This window comes from Arachis hypogaea, chromosome 9 (genome assembly GCF_003086295.3).
Source record: "Arachis hypogaea cultivar Tifrunner chromosome 9, arahy.Tifrunner.gnm2.J5K5, whole genome shotgun sequence".
Lineage (NCBI taxonomy): Eukaryota > Viridiplantae > Streptophyta > Magnoliopsida > Fabales > Fabaceae > Arachis > Arachis hypogaea.
In genome coordinates this window covers 44,825,504-44,830,328 of record NC_092044.1, presented here as the reverse complement: position 1 = coordinate 44,830,328, position 4,825 = coordinate 44,825,504, and the positions used below count along the sequence as shown (strand labels likewise).

At 41.5% G+C, this 4,825-nt stretch overlaps 1 non-coding gene across 1 annotated transcript; it reads left to right on the top strand.

Moving 5' to 3' along the window:
* Nucleotides 1-720: 720 nt before the first annotated feature.
* On the top strand, nt 721-827 carry LOC112713439 (small nucleolar RNA R71). The gene has a single exon (XR_003158411.1). It is a non-coding gene; the product is annotated as a small nucleolar RNA R71 (small nucleolar RNA).
* Nucleotides 828-4,825: the final 3,998 nt, after the last annotated feature.

Here is a 4,825-nt window from a genome sequence, read left to right as displayed (position 1 = left end):
TCTTGCTTTTCCAAGAGGGTGGAAATGGCCCCTGTGAGCTGTGATGATAGCTATGCTATTGTGGCTTCTACTCTCTCAAAGTTACCCTCGATTTCACATGGTTGTGAGGTTGGGGTTAGTGTGTCTTGATGGTAGTGTGTCTGCTGGTTAGAAGAATATGATGTGTGAGGTGGATTATGGTAAGGTCTGTTGTTATTTGACTGATGGTTGGAGTTATGATTCTGGTATTGATTGGCTTAGTATGGTTTGTTGTGATCTTGGTTGTGATTTTATTGGTTCTCCCACCCAAAATTTGGGTGGTTCTTCCATCCTGGGTTATATGTCTTGGACTTAGGGTCATATGGTGGTCGAGAGGGGTTATTCACATAGTTTGCTTGCTCACATTCAACTTCTGGTTCATTTTCTTCTTGGGGTGGTGCTTGAGCTTGGACAACTGCAACTTGATTATTTTCCATTTTATTGGTTAAGGCTGCCAATTGTACTGCAATTTCCTTGTTTTGTGCCAACAGGGCATCCACAGAATTGAGTTCCAGCACCCCCTTCTTTTGGCCTCTTTCTGAAGCATAGAAGTAGTCATTCTCAGCTACAGTTTCAATGACATCTATGGCTTCCTCAATGGTCTTCTTCTTGTTGAGTGAACCCCCTGAAGAGTGGTCCACAGCCTTCTTTGATTCATAGGTTAATCCTTCATAGAAAATGTGGAGTTGCACCCACTCATTAAACCTATCTGGTGGGCATTTTCTTGTTAGATCTTTGAACCTCTCTCAGGCCTCATAGAGTGTTTCACCATCTAGCTGTCTGAAGGTTTGCACCTCAGCTCTTAGCCTGTTAATCCTCTATGGAGGGTAAAATCTCGCTAGAAATTTGTTCACAACATCCTCCCATGTGGTTAGGCTCTCCTTGGGGAATGATTCTAACCACTTTGTTGCCTTATCTTTGAGTGAGAAAGGGAACAGAAGTAGTTTGTAGGTGTCAGGGTGTACACCATTAGACTTTACAGTATCGCATATCCTCAAGAATGTGTTGAGATGTTGATTTGGATCTTCTTGAGCACCTCCTCTATATGAACAGTTATTCTGGACTAGTGTGACGAGTTGAGGTTTCAACTCAAAGTTGTTGGCATGGATTGTTGGCTTGAGGATGTTGTTGCTACAGTTTCCTGGATTCGGGTTGATATAGGAGCCTAAGACTCGCCTCTCTTCCCCAGCTTGATTTTCAGCTCCTCCTCTAACACCTTCATGCACTTCGTCTTCCATGGTGGTTGTTAGATCTTCTTCTACTGGTTCTTCTCCAACTATACCCTTGCCTCTAGCCTCCCTCCTCAATCTAAGGAAGGTTCTCTCAGGTTCACTATCAAAAGAGGATGAAGTCTCTCCTCTTCTTCCTGTCATACAGTCAACACACAGCAAGAAAAGAGCAAGTGAAGAAATCTCTTTAGTTAAAATTAGTAATTAGCTTGAGTGATGCAATTAATCAAACAGTTAGAAGAGTGAAAGTATAAACAATGAATGGCTAAAGAAATCTCAGAAAGACAAGAAAGAAAAACAGAGATTAGAACGGAATTTAAAGGTTACACACGGAAATGAATAAGAATACAATTAAGGAGAAAAAAATAAAAATAAAAATAATGCTTAATCTAGCTCTCCAATCAGTTTAATCATTGTCAAATTCAAACCAATCCCTGGAAACGGCGCCATAAAACTTGATGGGTAGAATTCACTACCCTTTCCCAATAATATTGATGAATCTGCTCTTGGCAAGCGTACCAAAATTATCGTCAAGTATTAACCCACAGTAGAGTGGGATCGTATCCACAGAGATTGGTAGATTTGAGCAATTTTAATTAATTGGTGAATTAGTCAAGCTCAACAGAATAAGTTGTAAGTGCAGAATTATAAATGGCAGAAACATAAAGGGCAAAGGAATAAAAGAAAGCAATAAAATGCAGAAATTGAAATAACAGGAATGTAAAGGGGAATGGGATTTTGCAGAATGTAAGTAAAGCTATAAAAGAATGGGAGAGATAAGAATGGGGAAATTCATTGAGATCAGGAGATATTGTCTCTTTGGATTAAATCCCACTCATATCCTCTTCAATCATGCAACTCATTGACCTCTTGGCAATCATGATTGATTGAGCCCCAATCCCTTGGTGACTCAATCTTTCAGATATTGATCAATAGCCAATTCCTTGGTCTATTTGCTCATGAAGAGAGATATGCTTGGTCCCTGATTATACCACACATCATCATAGGTCCAGGTAGATGGAGGATTGTATGTCACCATATCCAAACACCGAAACCCAGATTCTACTCAAGTGTGAGAAGGGATTTCTAGCATGGTTTCGGGTTTCCTTTTCCAAGGTTCCCATGAAACCCATTTCGCATTCAATCTCTTTTCCAAGTTAATTGAACACTAAGCATGAAAATCGAAATTCCTTCTAGCAAATCAAAGAGAAGATGAAGAGAAGAAGAAATTCACTATCATTAATCCATCAAGTACAATAGAGCTCCCTCTCTCAATGAGAGTGAATTTAGCTACTCATAGCACAGAGAGAAAGTACAAAAGATGGATGAGATGAAGTGTGAAAACTAAAAAGTGAAATCCCTTTTATTCCTCCTCTGGAAAACACTACCAGCGTGCCACGCCATGAGACTGGCGTGTCACACCCTTCATTTGCCATGGTCCCAGAGGTTGGCGTGCCACGCCTGGATGTTCAAGTGGCATGCCAAAGTGAGATGATTGAGCTGGCGTGCCACGCCTTCGATACAAAGTGGCACGCCCAGCTTTATTTGGCCTCCTTAAGTGTTGGCGTGCCATGCCTCATCATTCAAGTTGCACGCCTTAGTGGGAGTTCTTGAGCTGGCATGACACGCCTTCGATACTAAGTGGCATGCCCAGCTTTTGCATTGTCTCCTTCTTCACTGGCGTGCCACATCTTGTTGCTCAAGTGGCACGCCCATTTACTTGCGGGTCTCATAAGCTTGGCGTGCCACGCCTTGGTCCTCAAGCGGCACGCCCAAGTGAACTCTGGGCTGGCGTGCCACGCCTTTGACACAAAGTGGCATGCCATAGTGATGGTTCTTTTAGTAACGAATTGGCGTGCCACGCCCTACTTCTGGTGTGCCACGCCCCTTTGATGGTCTTCAATTTTGCTCTCTGGAATGTTGTACCAGCGTCCCACACCTAGCTTCTGGCGTGCCATGCCAATACATTTTTGTGGCGTTTGTTCCGAGTGGCACACCTACTTCACACACCCCACTTGTTTTGTTGTTTTCTTTCCCATTTTTGATGTCTTCACCACCTGAAATCTAGCACAAACTCATTTCAAAGAAATGTACTATTATATTCATCAATTAAGGCATGAATTGCAATGATCAAATGAGATTATGCCTCTTTTATGGTCCTTTTTATGCAAGAAAAAGGGTAGATGATGTAAGTCATCAGACGCGCATGCGTCAGAGATGCATACGTGTGAACAAGTTTTGTGCTTCTACATGCATATGTCGCGTACGCATCAGTGACGCTTGCGCGTCATGTGATCCCTTTTTTTAAATTATTATTATTATCTGGTTCCTGCTCTAAAATATCTGCATGATCAGAAAATTAGTAAGAACTCAATAAAAAAATCAAATAAGTAAGAAAACTACTACCACAAAAAACAACTAAAAATGAAAAGGAGCGATCGTATCACGGTGGGTTGTCTCCCACCAAGCGCTTTTAGTTAAAGTCCTTAAGTTGGACATGTGGTGAGCTCCTTGTCATGGTACCTTGTGCTTGTACTGATCCCGGAATCTCCGCCAATGTTTGTAATTCCAATGGCCACCGGGATTCCAAACTAGGCGCATAACGCCTTCGAGCAAGTTAAAGCAAGTGACAAGGCCCCATGAGTGTTGATTGTGAGAATGAATTCCAAGGTCCCAAACCTTGCTTTTATACCCGTCTCCTTATGGATCACCATTGTTCCCACCGGGTGGCAAGCGATCTAAATTCTCACAGAGACATCCAAACAACCTTCTATACCCATTCAATTGAGCTCTACACCAATACTTGCACTTCAATTTAGAGCATGCAACCATATTGAACCTTGCTTGACAACTCTTACCACTAACCATCTTCCTCTTACTCTTAATGCCACAAAAAGCTCTAAGTTGACCATCCGTCTCCAGTTTCCCATATTCAAGTGGGAACGTAAAGGTTAAGGATAGGAATTTTACCAACTTGAATGTTGTATTGGATGGTGATGGCTTTGGAAGAGGTCTTGCAAGCTCCACTCCCTTGTGTTCTTCTTTGAATTCTTCTATCTCTTTGCAAGCTTCCTCAATTTCAATATCTTCCTTTTGGTAGCTTTCTTTTAATTCAATCCCTTCTTCATTGCTTACCAAGGGCATGGGAGGTTGTGCATCTTTCTCTTCTTCCACATGTAAGGGTGGACAATTCTCTAATTCACTGGAGTATAAACTTCTTTGATTGGTTTCCTCACTTTCTTTCATAGGATCTTGCATTGTATCTCTTGGGAAGGAATTTGCTTGTTCTTCTTCCTGGTTCTTGATCATCATCTCCATATATTTCTCTACATTTTTGACACTTGTCTTTATATCATGTAGGCATTCTTTCATGAGAAGCTCAAGATCTGATGGTATTTGAGATGAATAAGGAGATGGTGGCTCTTGATATGCATAAGAAGATGGTGGTTCTTGATATGAATATGGAGCATTGAAGTTTCTTTGGTTTTGACTTTGCCAACCAAAATTTGGATAGTTCCACCATACACCATAATATGAATCACTACTTGGGTGTGAGTAGTAACCCATGTGATCTCTCT